General features: G+C 41.0%; 1 protein-coding gene across 1 annotated transcript in view; it reads left to right on the forward strand.

Annotated features, from left to right (window-relative positions):
• Window positions 1-1,001: 1,001 nt before the first annotated feature.
• LOC110497566 (FERM domain-containing protein 6) overlaps window positions 1,002-18,137 on the forward strand; it is a 78,950-nt gene continuing 61,814 nt past the window's right edge. Inside the window, exon 1 of the mRNA XM_021573728.3 lies at window positions 1,002-1,183. The gene's annotated coding sequence lies outside the window, so the exon portion shown is untranslated. The remainder of the gene's footprint in view (window positions 1,184-18,137) is intronic.

Here is an 18,137-nt window from a genome sequence, read left to right on the forward strand (position 1 = left end):
ACATAGGGTAACCAGGGCCCATAGGGCTCTGGTCAAGAATAATGGACTAGCTATAAAGAGAATAGGGTTCCGTTAAGGACGCAGACTGTCTCTTTTCCGGAGCATTTCCTGACATGTTGTAAGGGGAGGTGCTCTGGACTAGCAGGATAAAATATTATGGTCCTCCAGAGTCCATTGTAACAGGAGCTTTTTAGGGTCACACCACATGTAATTTCTTCACAATGGGAAAATACAGACAAACAGCTTCTCTCTAAAACCAAACCAGTTCTGCAATGTGCAGCCTATAATCTACTATCCTATTGTCTACTGTAGTAGTCTAGACTGTAGTTTCTGATGACATTCTTGGATGATCCTTACTTAAAAAATCTGGTGTATTTATTATCTTCTCCCCATCCATATTATGATTCCAGTAGCCTATGACTTATACATCTAAAATCAAGCAGAAACGTTGACTGTTTCAAACTCTATACCTATACATTTTGTATCATCGTGATGATGTGGCCCATGACACTTTGCTTCTTGAAAGTCAAACATCTTGAAAACTTGACTGCTGACATACAAAACATTTAGGGACTATCAACAGTGTACTAATGAAAAAAATATCAAAATATAGTTTTTGAGTGGACATTCCCTTCAAGAATAGATTACTAAATACAGTATTACCCACTCCGTGCCACCAGGCTTCCAAAATACTACTGCACTGCTACAGTATGGAATCATGGGACCGGAGGAATGGAATGACAGGCAGCCGTGGGCGATACCAACTGGTAGTCGTTGAGGGGGGAGCAGTTGCCTGCGATCTACATAGTCTTTATAGATATCAAAAGAGCAACGAAATATCTCTAGGAGAATACTTGGACTATTAAAATAGACATGCATTTACGGATATTTTCACGGAATAACAATCGGTATTAAAACAACTACTAAAGTATATCAAATCTGTACTAACCCCCCTATCCATGGTTTGAAGCCACCCTTCCACCTTCCACATGTATTCCTACTTATTACTGTTCCAAAGGGATAGAAGTCTGGCGCTCGACACACGCGTGTAATCCCCGTTTAAATTTAAAACTTTAGTCTGCATTTGCTGACGACAAAATTGGATGTACTATAGCGTTTTGATGCAACTTGATCGGATTCATTGTTTTTGAAAAGGAATTAGGATTTGTTTTTCACATGAAAGGTACGTTATATTAAAAAAGTGTACATTTCACATCTTCTCTTCTTTGTAATTTCCCTCGCTGCTAATTCCTTTAATAATTCCTTTAATTGATCCACCTCCTCTGCGCGTACGTACGAAGTTATTTGTCATTGATAAAGTATTTTACATAAGTGTTATAACATGTATTCACTTGTTCCACGGTTATAATATGTTTTCAAACAGTTATTGAAACATTTCAATGTTTGGTCAACGGTTGGTTGATTGTTCATAACAACACGGACCCGAATAAGTATCGTGTCTACAATGTAGCGATGCTGTCAGAATGTAGCTGCTATCCTTTAGGCTGCGTTATAGACCTGATACTTGAGGCGGGATGCATTTTGTTGCGACAATATATCGATCTTCCTTTCTCACTATGGGTGATGTTTATTCTGCACATTGTGACCACCCCTTTAACCATATGTTCGTATGTCATTTAATGCTCATCTATTAACATCGACGTATGGTTTTTGTTTTACGTCTCTCCCCTTCCAGTTTGGTTCAAAGCAATGACATACACCTTCTAGTACCTACTGTATTGTTGTTGTTATAGTTGGCTATAGTCGTGCTCTCTTCGTTAAAAAAAAGATTGACACCAAGTGTCCTGTAGGATGTTGTCACTGTCTGCCTGTGGTATAGTATGGTCGTGTCAAATCAAATGGCATCTGGAAGTAGCCTAGTATGTGGATGTCTTGCAAATCAACGTAAGAACATCAGCCGGCATGCAAAACTTTGGATGAAGTTGCGCATTACTAAATGTCTTCCCTATAACATTATCGCTGTTCCATTTTGAAACGGGTCACTTACTCCTTTACTTTGGACTAATTATTTTAGTCTTCTTCTCCTATTGAATGGAATCTGGCATACTATTATTACTGCTCTGTAATGAAACGACTCTGCACGGAGTAGGCTATTGGATGGTAGACTGTATAGAAGTAATATAGAGAGATATAACTAGCATAGTATACCTAGGCGGTGGAAGAGGATAGCCCGTGAATCGTGTGTGTGTGTGTGTGTGTGTGTGGGGGGGGTATGTGTTTGCTTGTTGGGGACTTTCCCCCCTCTTGTGTCACTATGGACAAACTGCTATGTTTGCTTCAGTATTGAGGAATGCCAACAATTTCCTCCCTATGGTCAGTGGTGGAAAAAGTAACCAATTGTCATACTTGAGAAAAAGTAAAGATACCTTAATAGAAAATGACTCAAGTAAAAGTCACCCACTAAAATACTAGGGGAGTAAACGTATTTCGTTTTTAATATACTTAAGTATCAAAATCATTTCAAATTCTTCATATTAAGCAAACCAGATGGCACCATTTTCTTGTTTTTGTTTTAAATTTACAGATAGCCAGGGGCACACTCCAAAACTCAGATATCATTTACAAATGAAGCATGTGTTTAGTCAGTCCTCCAGGTCAGAGGCAGTAGGGATGACCAGGGATGTTCTCTTGATGTGTGTGAATTTGACAATTTCCTGTCTTTCTAAGTATTCACAATGTACTTTTGGGTGTCAGGAAAATGTATGGAGTAAAAAGTACATTATTTTCTTTAGAAATGTAGTGAAGTAAAAGTTGTCAAAAAATTTTTATAGTGAAGAACAGATAGCTCAAAAGTATTTTTACTATTAGACTGGCCAGCATTCTATCACGGACAAGAGACAGGTGAAATCTGTGCACGTTCTATTCTGAACTATAGAAACTGAACTATAGAAACATAAGATGACATTGAAAATATGCTGATGGTATTATTGGCATACCAGATGGGAGCAGATACTAAACAAGTGCACTTTTAACCTTGAGGTTCTCATTATTGATTAAAGCAATTACACATAAGAGTCATTGGATGAAGGCTTCTTCTGTACAGGGGGGATTTTGTTAAGAGCCCCGACGCTCAATCTGAACATCAACGCCCGTCACTTGCGATACTGTTTTGGAAGCATAAGGACCTTATCTTTCATATCAACAACAAATAATTTTCAAAAACAGAAGGTTAAATTGATACACACCTTGTTTGGGCTAGTGTTCCCACACAGCCTTATCTCCATGTTACAGTGCTTGTTTAAAGAAAACAGACGGAAGACGAGTCGTCCACCTGCGCTAATTAGCTACACTATATATACAAAAGTATGTGGACACCCCTTCAAATTAGTGGATTCGGCTATTTCAGCCAAACACGTTGGTGACAGGTGTATAAAATCGAGCACACAGCCATGCAATCTCCATAGACAAACATTGGCAGCAGAATGGCCTTACTGAAGAGCTCAGTGATTCTCAAGGTGCCATGGTCATAGGATGCCACCTTTCCAATAATTCCATTCGTAAAATTTCTTCCCTGCAAGAGCTGCCCTGGTTAACTGTAAGTACTGTTATTGTGAAGTGGAAATGTCTTGGGCCAACAACATGTCAGCCGCGAAGTGGTAGGCCACGCAAGCTCACAGAACGGGACAGGTGAGGGCTGAAGCGCGTAGTGCGTAAAAAAACGTATATCCTCGGTTGCAACACTCACTACCGAGTTCCAAACTGCCTCTGGAAGCAACATCAGCACAATAACTGTTCGTCGGGAGATTCCTGAAATGGGTTTCCATGGCCAAGCAGCCACACAAAAGTCTAAGATCACCATGCGCAATGCCAAGCATCAGCTGGAGTGGTGTAAAGCAATTGGACTCTGGAGCAGTGGAAATGCGTTTTCTGGAGTGATGAGTCATGATTCATCATCTGGCAGTCCGATGGACAAATCTCGGTTTGGCAGATGCAAGGAGAACGCTACCTGCCTAACTGCATAGTGCCAACTGTAAAGTTTGGTGGGGGAGGAATAAGGCTGGGGCTGTTTTTCATGGTTCGGGTTAGGCCTCTTAGTTCCAGTGAAGGGAAATCTTAACGCTACAGCATACAATGACATTCTAGATGATTCTGTACTTCCAACTTCCTGGCAACAGTTTAGGGAAGGCCCTTTCCTGTTTCAGCATGACAATGCGAGGTCCATACAGAAATGGTTTGTCGAGATTGGTGTAGAAGATCTTGACTGGCCTGCACAGAGCCCTGACCTCAACTCCATCGAACACCTTTGGGATGAATTGGAACGCCGACTGCGAGCCATGCCTAATAGTGCTCGACCTCACAAATGTTTTTGTGGCTGAACGGAAGCAAGTCCCTGCAGAAATGTTGTATTGGCAAGCCTTCCCAGAAGAGTGGAGGCTGTTATATCAGCAAAGGGGCGACCAACCCCATATTAATGCGCATGAATTTGGAATTAAATGTTTGACGAGCAGGTGTCCACACACTTTTGGTTATGTAGTGTATCTAGCATGCTCTGAACACCTGTGTGAATGCATAACTTGGGAAGTGTAGTTTTGTCGGACGGAGGCACCCATAGCTATATGGATCTATGCAAAACTGCTGCAGTAAGTGCATCTTACTGAAAACGGTATGTAAAAGGCAGAATGCCGCTTAAACCTTTCGAGAGCTATACAAATGGTATAGAGCAAAATCAAAGAACTCCCTAAATCAGATGACGCAGCTGAATTTGCTTGAGAAATGACCACCTCCATTGAGATGCTAAAAAAACAATTACTGCAGTATTGGGGGATAAAATGAGGGACTTAAAGGCCTACAAAGACAACAAAGTCTATGACTGGAATAACAACAACCGCCAGGGAACAAACACAAGATACACATGCAGACAGACAGGTGGCAATCTCTTCTCAACCGATCACCAGATGAGCACTCCAAGTGACACAGACAATGAGACCATGCACCCCCTTTTGCGGAAGACCGAGCTATCCACCCAGCCAGACACCAACCACCAAGAAGAAGAAGACCAGGAGGGGCAGATGGGGCATGGGGTCCACTAAGGTGGTCACCCAGGACAGGCAAGTTCCTGTCCTGAACCTCTACAAAACATTCTTGACACTGACGCAGGAGTCTATGCTAAGTAAGGGACAGTCTTTATCCACTAATCAAAACATGAAAGCCTTCAAATTGAAGGTGGATACCTACAAATTCATGCAACAACTGCACCTGAAATATTTATTTTCCCCTCTGAACAGATCCAGTACAAGCAACATATCGAAAGACCCTACAAAGAAAGGGGAACCCCAACACAGCGGTCCCTCCCCTATTCCTCGCTCTTTCTCAAAACCCTCATCGTTTGTATTCCCTACCCATACAAGCCCACTTGTCACCTTGTTTGGCAGACTGGTTGAAAATGAATGGGAAACTGTAAATAAAAAAAATGACCAGGGACCCCAATATCACGATCTTCCTCCAGCCGAAAGACAAGCACTAAAACATCTCCAGGAGATTAAGGACATGGTCATAAAACCAGAGGACAAAGGTGGAGCAATAGTTGTTATGGACATGAGCTATTATAATTCTGAAAATAGAAAGCATCTGAAACTGTCTCGTTCCTATCAACCCTTGCGAAGTGACCCTATTGCTTCTTTAAAATCCGAAATTGATGGCATGTTACAACATGCGTCTCACCAAAGCTGGATCACCAAGCGTGAATACGAGTTCCTAAATGTCACCTATCCAGTCACCCCAGTTATCTATTCCCTTCTGAAAGTACATAAGAACCTGACTCAGCCTTCACCCATACCTATTTTCAGCGACAGGATCAGTCACAGAGCCCCTTTCAAAATTCATAGATTTTTTTTCCCCTGAAAGTTCTGGTTTTCAAGTTGCCATCATTTTTAAAAGACACAAAAGATCTACTCAACTGCTTAAATGACTGTCAAATTGATTACGATGTACTACTTGTGACATTAGATGTGGCCAGTCTGTACACATTTATTCCCCATGCTGAAGAGCTACAATCGATTGCCAAATTCCTAAAGTCACGTGACGACTGTAAATCCCCCTGATTACTTTCTGTTGGAGCTCTTGAAATTGGGAGGCAGTTTATGTTAAAAATAAAGACTAAACCTTTTCTTCCCCAAGCGCTACATTGACTACAATTTTATTTTGGGGTTCATCTAAAGAGAATCTTAATTACTTTGTCCGTTATCTGATCAACACAACGACTTTCCTTCAATTCACTGTTGAAAGTGGCCCCAACAGTATCAACTTCCTAGATCTCAAAATATTCAAGGATGATGCTAACAAAATCCAAACTACGATCTATTGGAAACCAACAGAGGAATACTGTCCTCCACTTCAATAGTTATCATCCGAGATATCTCAAAACCACTATCCCGACTGGCCAGTTTCTACACCTGAGACGCAACTGCTCTACACTGAATGAGTCTGACGCTCTGGCAAAGGAAATTACACACAAGTTTGCTAACAGAGGATGTTATAGACCTGTCATTCAGCGCTCCCACCTCCTAGCTCAGAAGCCCTAAAAGGACAGCACGTCATAACTGTGCTTTGTAACAATCATTGTTCAAACAAAATCAAAAGTGAAATCCTAAAACACTGGCCAATTCTACAAACAGAGCTGATGCTCCAGCCTCTGGCGGAAAATCCCTTTCTGGAACAGGTCACATCCATCAGAAGTGGCAACCGCTCTAAAATGCTTTGGACTGATGGATTAAATACCATGCACCCTCGAGGTCTAAATTATGATTTCTTGTTCAGGCCCGTTCAAAAAATTGATATTAAACTGATATGTTATTTGAGTTTATTCTGCTGATCTGGGTATTTGTATATGTGACCCGTTTCAGGAAACTAGGCGTATGTTGTGGGTCACTACATTTTAACGTAAACTTTTTTTAAATCAAAATGTGTTTTTTGGCAGAAATGCCTTCTGGAACATGTGATCTTTCATGTGCCTTGATAACAAACTTGTATGCCATCTGTAGATACGAATAAATAAAAAAAAATACGAGCCTAGTTGGTTTAGCCACAAAAAAAGCCAGCAACCTTTCCGCTAGCCGTGATTGGCTGAGATAATGAGTGGGTTGGACATGCCGAGAGATGAGTTTGGATTAGTGTGCCATAGAGCACGCTTCTATCAATTTGAGCTGGTCAGTATGTGTAGGTAATCATGTCTAATGCAGCTTTTAAAAAATATATATACGTGCTGTTCTCCACTTTCTGGAGGACCGAGTTTTGAAATCAGTGGATTTCAAGGATGATAGTTAAGGAGATGGAGAAAACACATATCTCCAGATTACATCTTCAATCTAAGGGCAACCATGGCATCTGTGACAGAAGACGCATCCATCCATGATGTATATGGGTAAGATAGCTAGTTAGCTACATTTTCAGATATTACACATATCTAATTTTGCCAGAAAGTGTTGTTTTTTTAATGTTTTTTAATGTTAAAGTGTACTGTTAGTTAGCTGGCTGGTTCACTAACGTTACATGTATGATCTTATTATTCGTATCTCAGAGGCTTTTGCTTGGCTAGTTATAGCTTAATATTAGCTAGCTAACATTAAACCTGGTTGGTTAGCTACCTGCAGATTCATGCAGGGTAGGAACATCATGAGTTGGTTTATGGTTAATTGTTTAGCTAGCTAGCTAGCTACATGTCTTAACAAAAGACTCCACTATGCAAGTGTCCGTTTCAATAGAATGTCACTGCAACAACTGTTGATAGATGTAGCTGGTAAATTCGCTCTGGCTATCTACTCAGGTTTCAGGCCACGGGTAAGATAGTCTAGCTAGCTACATTTTCAGATATTACACGCTTCTAATTTTGACAGTCTTTTCATTTCAAGTTAAAGTGTACTGTTAGCTTGCTAGCTAACATTAGCTGGCTCGATCGCTAGCTAACATTACGCATATGGTCTTATTATTCGTATCTCAGAGCCATTTGCTTGGCTAGCTAACATTGAACCTGGTTGGTTAGCTACCTGCAGATTCATGCAGGGTAGTAACGTCATGAGTTGGGAATATGGTTAATTGTTTAGATAATTAGCTATATGTTTTTACAAAAGACTACAAGTAACCATTTCGGGTGCATTCGTAAATTCAGTCTGGCCATCTACTCTGATTTCAGAGCACTCTCATCTGAGTGTGCCAGAGTGCAAAATAACTGATGAATTTACGAACGCTCAACAGTTATTGAATATGGTCGGTGTCAGTAAAACGTCGGCAAAAAAGTGCAATTAACTTGTTGCCAGCAGCACAGGTAGTCACCAACACTCTGGATAACATGAAAACAGCCTAACCAGCTTTGCTAGGGCGAGTAAAATGGTCAGAGTTTGGGTGGGGCTAAAGCTTAGGAGGGTGTGAATGATGCTGAATGGGTGTAGACAAAGAAGAGCTCTACAGCAGGTTACAAGTTGTTCAAATTTCAAAGCAGAATAACTTTCCTATTGTTCCTCAAATGCAGTTTATGATATACCATTTTGTAGCTCTGTGTCTCTGGTTTTATCCAATGTAAAACACACAATTTAAAATGTCGATACATGATACATAAGACTGAATCAAGGCAGTCGGTCACATATACAGTACCAGTCAAAAGTTTGGACACACCTACTCATTCAAGGGTTTTTCTTTATTTTTTACTATTTTCTACATTGTAGAATAATAGTGAAGACATCCAAATTATGAAATAACACATATACAATCATGTAGTAACCAAAAAAGATTTTAAACTAATCAAAATATATTTGAGATTCTTCAAAGTAGCCACCCTTTGCCTTGATGACAGCTTTGCACACTCTTGACATTCTCTCAACCAGCTTCACCTGGAATGCTTTTCCAACAGTCTTGAAGGAGTTCCCACATATACTGAGCACTTGTTGGCTGCTTTTCTTTCACTCTTTGGTCCAACTCATCCTAAACCATCTCAATTGGGTTGAGGTCAGGTGACTGTGGAGGCCAGGTCATCTGATGCAGTACTACATCACTCTTCTTCTTGGCCAAATAGCCCTTACACAGCCTGGAGGTGTGTTTTGGGTCATTGTCCTGTTGAAAAACAAATGATAGTCCCACTTAGCGCAAACCAGATGGGATGGTATATCGCATCAGAATGCTGTTGTAGCCAGGCTGGTTAAGTGTGCCTTGAATTCTAAATAAATCCCTGACAGTGTCACTAGCAAAGCACCCCCACATCATAACACCTCCTCCTCCATGCTTCACATTGGGAACCACACATGCAGAGATCATCTGTTCACCTACTCTGCGTCTCACAAAGACACAGTGGCTGGACCCAAAAATCTCAAATTTGGACTCATCAGACCAATGGACAGATTTCCACCAGTCTAATGTTCATTGCTCGTGTTTCTTGGCCCAAGCATGTCTCTTCTTATTATTTGTGTCCTTTAGTAGTGGTTTCTTTGATGTTGAGATGTCTGTTACTTGAACTCTGTGAAGCATTTATTTGGGCTGCAATTCTAACTCTGGGTCTTCCTTTCCTGTGGCGGTTCTCATGAGAGCAAAAAAAAAAAGGCAAAAGGCCTCCTGCGGGGACATGGGGATTACATTTTTTAAATAATAATTTTAAAAAATGAAATAAAAATATAGGACATAACACACATCACGACAAGAGAGACAACACAACACTACATAAAGAGAGACCTAAGACAACAACAGCATGGCGGCAACACATGACGACAGCAACATGGTAGCAACCCAACATGACAGCAGCACAAAACAGGGTACAGACATTTTGGGCACAGACAACAGCACAAAGGGCAAGAAGGTAGAGACAACAATACATCACAGAAAGTGACCCAGGGATGTGTGTGCTTTGGGGAACTTTAACAGAATGTGACTGGCAGAACAGATGTACCACCACCTTGTCACAACACAACTGATTGGCTCAAACGCATTAAGACGGAAAGAAATTCCACAAATGAACTTTTAATAACAAGGCACACCTGTTAATTGAAATGCATTCGAGGTGGCTACCTCATGAAGCTGGTTGAGAGAATGGCAAGAGTGTGCAAAGCTGTCATCAAAGCAGAGGGTATATTTTGATTTGTTTAACACTATTTTTGGTTACTTCATGATTCCATATGTGTTATTTCATAGTTTTGATAATCTTCATTTTTATTCAACAATGTAGAAAATAGTAAAAAATAAAGAAAAACCCTTGAATGAGTAGGTGTGTCGAAACCTTTGACTGTTACTGTATATTGTAACAATTGTTGGTTGACTAATGTTTTGAATACCACTATGCACTGCCCTGTGCACCTAAGCACTTTTTTTGTTTTATTTTACCTTTATTTAACTAGTTAAAGAACAAATTCTTATTTTCAATGACGGCCTAGGAACAGTGGGTTAACTGCCTGTTCAGGGGCAGAACGACAGATTTGTACCTTGTCAGCTTGGGGGTTTGAACTTGCAACCTTCCGGTTACTAGTCCAACGCTCTAACCACTAGGCTACCCTTGCATAAAAACAATGGCTTTAGCACATGTCCTGATGCTCTGATGAAGGCATAATTGCTGAATTAGCCTGCCCGGCTGAAAGTAAAAAAGATGAAATGAGGGGATGTCTTTAAAAAAAAAAAAACATTTTGGAGTGCCGCTGTTTCCCAATGTTCTTGAACGTGGGATTTCATTTCAAGTCATTTTCATATCTGGCAGAGCACCCAGCAAGTAAAGCGAGAATGCACCTGTTACCCGCTCTGATATTATTGTCATTATGTTATATAACTCAATTTAACATAACTCATTTCCATATTTCTTACTTACTGTATAATAAATGTGTCGTTGAATTACATGGGAAGTTTTCCTTTGTAGGCTAATCCAATAACAGAATGTTTGTTTTTCTCCACACAATTATTCCTAACAGATTGAGGAGTACTATAGATTTTGCATTGGTTTCTCTATTTTGCATTGGTTGCTCTATTTTGTTTAACAGCAATGCTACAGAATAACAAGGATCTGGCAGCTTGGTGGTTAGGCAGTCTCCCTCCTAATACATGGCCACCCAATCAGCTACCTCTGCTAACGGATGTTCCACAGTGCCTTGCAAAACTATTAATCTCCCTTGGCGTTTTTCCTATTTTGTTGCATTACAACCTGTAATTTAAATAGATTTTTATTTAGATTTCATGTAATGGACATACACAAAATAGTCCAGATTCCCCCCCCCAAAAAAACGGAAAAGTGGTGCGTGCATATGTATTCGCCCCGTTGCTATGAAGCCCCTAAATAAGATCTGGTGCAACCCATTACCTTCAGAAGTCACATAATTCGTTAAATAAAGTCCACCTGTGTGCAATCTAAGTGTCACATGATCTGTCACATGATCTGATCTGTACTGAAAGGCCCCAGAGTCTGTAACACCACTAAGCAAGGGGCACCACCAAGCAAGCAGAACCATAAAGACCAAGGAACTCTCCAAACAGGTCAGGGACAAAGTTGGGGAGAAGTACAGATCAGGGTTAGGTTATAAAAAAATATCAGAAACTTTGAACATCCCACGGAGCACCATTAAATCCATTATTAAATAATGGAAACAATATGGCACCAGGGGGACCGCCAACCAAAACTCACGGACCAGGAAAGGAGGGCATTAATCAGAGAGGCAACAAAGAGACCAATTGAAGGAGCCTCAGAGCTCCACAGCGGAGATTGGAGTATCTGTCCATAGGACCACTTTAAGCCGTACACTCCACAGAGCTGGGCTTTACGGAAAAGTGGCCAGAAAAAGTGTGAATAGTTATGCATGCTCAAGTTCTGTTTTTTGTGTGTCTTATTTCTTGTTTTCTTCACAATACAAAATATTTTGCATCTTCAAAGTGGTAGGCATGTTGTGTAAATCAAATGATACAAACCCCCCAAAAGGCAACAAAATAGGAAAATGCCTAGGGGGTGAATACTTTCCAAGCCACTGTACATGCTTGTTTTCCTCTCTAGCTTCTCCAGCTGTCGGAAGAAAGCGGAATAAAAACAAGGCCTGTTTTTGTGCTTATTTGTCCAGTTGATTGAGGAAATAGAGCAGCTTCCGTGCTCCATACTGATGTCTTCTGGTAAGACTAGAGACACGGTAGAGACACACTCTCTTAGAAAAAAGATGCAATCTAGAACCTAAAAGGGTTCTTCGGTTGTCCCCATAGGAGAACCCTTTGAAGAACCCATTTGTGTTCCATGTAGAACCCTTTCCACAGAGAGCTCTACATGGAACCAAAAAGGGTTCTCCTATGTGGACAGCTGAAGAACCCTTTTGGAACCCTTTTTTCTAAGAGTATAGAAAGTAGACATATAGAGGCACAGTAGAGTTAGTGTAGGGAGTAGACAGTGTGTGTAGAGACTCAGACACACAGGAAACACACAGCAAAGTAAATGGTGCAGGTGCTGTCTCTGTCTGGACAGGAAGGAAGTGTCCCCTGCCTGAGCAGGAAACAAAACAAAACATCACTGTCAGTCAAGCTGGTAAAACTATTAAGTAGGTCTTTCTGGGACAGACCTTTTTTTCCTCTGAGCAGCTGTTTGTGCTGTTTCGCTTGAGAAACAATTTGTTTTTTCCTATGCCCATGTCATCCTACCTAGTTTGGTGACGATCTGTGGGAGGAAGCAACCTACCTGCCTTGTGATTTTATTCTATTTGTTCTTCTCCTAAGTCTTGTCTCTGGCTTTCTCTCTAATGTCCTCTTGAGGATCTTCAGTCCAGACTTACTCTTGTTGTTTGGTTTTGTGTGTAAAACCTGACTGATTCGCTGATCCCCTCCTCACCTCTACTGCCTCACCCAAAGACCATAGCCTCAGGGCCCTCTCTCTTCCACTACTGTTGTCATAATCCATTCTGCAGTGATTACCGTAGACAAATAGTTCTGTATGCTGCTTCTGTAGCTAGCTAAGCTGCCTGACCGACAGACTCTTGCAATGTGTTATGGAGTGTCTCTCTCTCTCTCCCTCACACCTCTGTCCCCTCTCTCTTTATCTCCTCTTTCACACTATGTCACTCTCTGTCTTCTCTTATCTCTTCTTTATTCTCTCTCCTTTCTCGCTGTCCCCCTCTCTCTATTTCACTCTATCTCTCGACCTCCCCCTCAAGTCTTTTTGTTTTTGTTTTGTACCTCTCCCTCATCTCTCTAACTCGGTGTTATCTTTAGTTCCATCCATGTGACACAGACAGTGCATAGATGCGGAGAGACTCACTGCATTTTCATACACTTTGTTTATACAATGACAAGTAGTGTCCCCCCTTGAGGAATAACCTGTTTTAAAATGGTTTATTAATCATGTAATCTCAGATAAAACAATGTCATCATTTAGACTGACTCGAAGCATCAGCTGGTTTTGAATGATGCACAATTTAACGACAGATAGGCCCAGAACTGTCTTATTATCAATTACTGCCATCTCATATTCACAGTTGAAGTCGGAGGTTTACATACACCTTAGCCAAATACATTTAAACTCAGTTTTTCACATTTCCTGACATTTAATCCTAGTAAAAATTCCCTGTCTTAGGTCAGTTAGGATCACCACTTTATCACCACTTTTAAGAATGTGAAATGTCAGAATAATAGTAGAGAGAATGGTTTATTTCAGCTTTTATTTCTTTCATTACATTCCCAGTGGGTCAGAAGTTTACATACACTCAATTAATATTTGGTGGCATTGCCTTTAAATTGTTTAACCTGGGTCAAACGTGTCGGGTAGCCTTCCACAAGCTTCCCACAATAAGTTGGGTGAATTTGGCCCATTCCTCCTAACAGAGCTGGTGTAACTGAGTCAGGTTTGTAGGCCTCCTTGCTCGCACAGGCTTTTTAAGTTCTGCCCACTAATTTTCTATAGGATTTAGGTTAGGGCCTTGTAATGGCCTCTCCAATACCTTGACTTTGTTGTCCTTAAGCCATTTTGACACAACTTTGGAAGTATGCTTGGGGTCATTGTCCATTTGGAAGACCCATTTGCGACCAAGCTTTAACTTCCTGACTGATGTCTTATCCACATAATGTCAATATATCCACATAATTTTCCATCCTCATTATGCCATCTATTTTGTGAAGTGCATTGGCTTGCAAGCTTCCCCCTTTTTCCTCCAAACATAACGATGGTCATTATGGCCAGACAGTTCTATTTTTGTTTCATCAGATCAGATGACATTTCTCCAAAAAGTATGATCTTCATCCCCATGTGCTGTTGCAAACCGTAGTCTGGCTTTTTAATGGCGGTTTTGAAGTAGTGGCTTCTTCCTTGCTGAGCAGCCTTTCAGGTTATGTCAATATACAGTGCCTTGCGAAAGTATTCAGCCCCCTTGAACTTTGCGACCTTTTGCCGCATTTCAGGCTTCAAACATAAAGATATAAAACTCCAGCATCTTCACAAGGTCCTTTGCTGTTGTTCTAGGATTGATTTGCATATTTCGCACCAAAGTACGTTCATCTCTAGGAGACAGAACGCGTCTCCTTCCTAAGCGGTATGATGGCTGCGTGGTCCCATGATGATTATACCTGCGTACTATTGTTTGTACAGATGAACGTGTTACCTTCAGGTGTTTGGAAATTGCTCCCAAGGATGAAACAGACTTGTGGAGGTCTACAATTTTTTTTCTGATGTCTTGGCTGACTTCTTTTGTTTTTACCATGATGTCATGCAAAGAGGCACTGAATTTTAAGGTGGGCCTTGAAATACATCCACAGGTACACCTCCAATTGACTTAAATGATGTCAATTAGCCTATCAGAAACTTCTAAAGCCATTTTCTGGAATTTTCCAAGCTGTTTAACGGCCCAGTCAACTTAGTGTATGTAAACTTCTGACCCCCTGATCTGTCTGTTAATAATTGTTGGAAAAATGACTTGTGTCATGCACAAAGTAGATGTTCTAACCGACTTGCCAAAACTATAGTTTGTTAACAAGACATTTGTGGAGTGGTTGAAAAACAAGTTTTAATGACTTTAATGACCTAAGTATATGTAAACTTCCAACTTCAACTGTATGTAAAGGTATTTTGATCTGGGACCAGTTCCATGACCATAGTTGCATGCCAAATGCCAGTACATTCCCTATGTAGTGCACACATTTTGATCAGGGCCCACTGCACTATATAGGGAATAGGGTATCATTTGGAACACAGCCCCATGAGTCTACTTTACCCTTTTATGTACAAATCATATCAGTGAACTGTGTTATTGGAGTATAAAGTGTCTGAGGGAATCATATTAGTGTCTGAGGACAATATTGCACAGCAACCATGAGAAAGGATGGGGTTACTGTTATTGACATGTAGAAATAATATCTTTCCCCTTCCGCCTGTCTGTGTTGGGTTCCAACACACGCTCACTCACACACTCCAACCTCCCTCTCACGGTAAAGTTGTATTGCAGAAAGATGCTGCTGGCTGGCTCCCCTTTCACCAACAGTAACAGTAACTAGTCTATTCTTTATCCAGCACACGTGCAACTCGCTGTAGCTGTGAACATGATCTTTATAACCAGGGGAGTATCCCAGTTTAGTGTTGCTATTGATATGCCTCTGCATATTCTGTTGTGTTCTAAAATTTAAAATGTAAAACGTCAGGCATTGGGTGTGTATGAATAACACTAGTCTGTTTTTCCCAGCCATTTTCTTTGCAGCCACATCCTCTTCTGTTTTGAGCATATATAATGGTCAGGGTGGCTGTGGGTTTTTTTTCTCAGAGCTACCAGTGATAGTTGAGCGGATTACTCATGCGTGTCACAGGGCTGAGTGCAGAGCTCCTTGGGCCTGGAGTAAGGGAGGAGCGAGGGGGAAGGGGAGGGAGCGAGAGGAGAGAGAGAGAGACTGCTGCTGACGGTTCAAACATGTCTGGCGACTGGCGGTTTGAGGTGTGTTTTGAGGTGTGTGTGTATAGTTTTTTGAGGTGTGTGTGTATAGTACTTTGAGGTGTGTGTGTATAGTAATTTGTGTGTGTGCGCGCTAGTCAGTACTTTACAAAAAAAATCTGAAAGTAAACCTTGCTGTGCATTTATATAGGGGATAGGGTGTCATATGGGACACAGCCCAGGTGCTGCCACAGACGTTTGACTGTCGATTCCCTGGCCGGTTTCCTTAACCTGTTTAACTGGCTATGTATTTGAATAACACACATCATTATCAAGTATATCAAGCATAGTGACACCACCATGAATATCCAGATGAGATTAAAATACCTGTTGGCTTATGATGTTGTCAGACACTTGAAACTTTGTGTTGCCTATAGGCTAACGCTATGCTGGATTAGTTTAGGCCTATCATTTAATATAAGTGTTAGTGGTTGTTTTTAACCATTCCGCCAACTGCTTATCGCAGATGTGCATGTTGTCGCAGATGTGGTCGTACTAAAGCAATGATGTTGTGGCTTTGTCGTGTACAGACTTGAGCTTTTGTAATGGGACATGACATTTGATCCAATAAGACTCGTAGCTAAGCGTTTACGCTTTCAATCTTCTCAGATCAGTATTGTGGAGACAAAGCAGCTCTGTCTGAGCCCCACTGTCGCTTATGCTGCATAGGGACCAGTGTTCCCTCACATTTTCGCGGGGGCACTGGCCTTGTAAGCGGACACTTGAACATTGTGCGAATGTTTACAGTAAACACGGAAGCCGTAACGTTACAGTTTTAGACTGTAGCCAATAGGCTATCGTAGCTATTTGAGCATAATGTAGGCCTACCAACAAAACCAATGCACCGAATCCCATAACATTTTGGTTTATATGATATATCTTACGGTAGCCTATATGTGGTGTTCAGTGCAGGCCTACATTGCATGAGACTTAAAAAAAACAAAGATTTTACATTATGAAGGGCTTAACATGAATTAAGGATTTTTTACTTGGTCTGTCACACCATGAGCCAAATCGATGACTGTAAATTGCATTGTATTGGGTTGTATGATACAAGAAACCACTTTACAACATAAAATGAATTATTATTATCATAGAGAATTAGACTATGTAGACTACCCCTCTCCTTATTGGCTTATTTGCATATTCATGCCTGTCTCAAAATACAAAATGCCCCTTTAATTAAGACCTAAGCTTTTCAGCTGCCTGGCTTTTCAAAGACAGTGTGAAATGTATCCTACACATTTTGTGCTGTTGTAGAAAGCAGTAACTTCACATTGATGACCTATGCTTATCTATAACTGGGCTAATAACTCGCTAACTAGCAAATAATATCAACAAATATGCACACGTGTGTTTCTCTGCGCTCTGATCGTCAGATCTGAAAAGCATATTCACTTGCGTGTCATTGAAAGACCCCACCTGGGCTATACCGCCAATAGAATTCTACTCCATTGCGCTCTGGCTCTGCTTACAACAAAATCACAGACTCGATCTTGCAAAGTTAGATTTGTTTTGGTTTGTTGCATTGGAAAGGGGCTGATATAATGTTGATTCTATCACAGAAAAAACGTTGATCTATATACTGCAAACTAATGGGGCGAACTCCGTGAAGTCTCAATCTCTTGCGTCTCTGCGCGGCATGGCATTTCTTCTGCGTGGCAGTCCTGGAGGAACTGCGCAGCTTGGAGAGAACGTTCATAGGGACTGAACCACAGAGCTTTGCTTTAGGTTTAAGCAACGGAGTTGCATGCAATAATGGCTGTACAGTCGTGGCCAAAAGTTTTGAGAATGACACAAATATTAATTTCCACAAAGTTTGCTGCTTCAGTGTCTTTATATATTTTTGTCAGATGTTACTATGGAATACTGAAGTATAATTACAAGCATTTAATAAGTGTCAAAGGCTTTTCATTGACAATTACATGAAGTTGATGCAAAAAGTCAATATTTGCAGTGTTGACCCTTCTTTTTCAAGACCTGTGCAATCCGCCCTGGCATGCTGTCAATTAACTTCTGGGCCACATCCTGACTGATGGCAGCCCATTCTTGCATAATCAATGCTTGGAGTTTGTCAGAATTTGTGGGTTTTTGTTTGTCCACCCGCCTCTTGAGGATTGACCACAAGTTCTCAATTGGATTAAGGTCTGGGGAGTTTCCTGGCCATGGACCCAAAATATTGATGTTTTGTTCCCCGAGCCATTTAGTTATCACTTTTGCCTTATGGCAAGGTGCTCCATCGTGCTGGAAAAGGCATTGTTCCTCACCAAACTGTTC

Source organism: Oncorhynchus mykiss, chromosome 19 (assembly GCF_057628025.1).
Source record: "Oncorhynchus mykiss isolate SJ-2025 chromosome 19, ASM5762802v1, whole genome shotgun sequence".
NCBI classification, from domain to species: domain Eukaryota; kingdom Metazoa; phylum Chordata; class Actinopteri; order Salmoniformes; family Salmonidae; genus Oncorhynchus; species Oncorhynchus mykiss.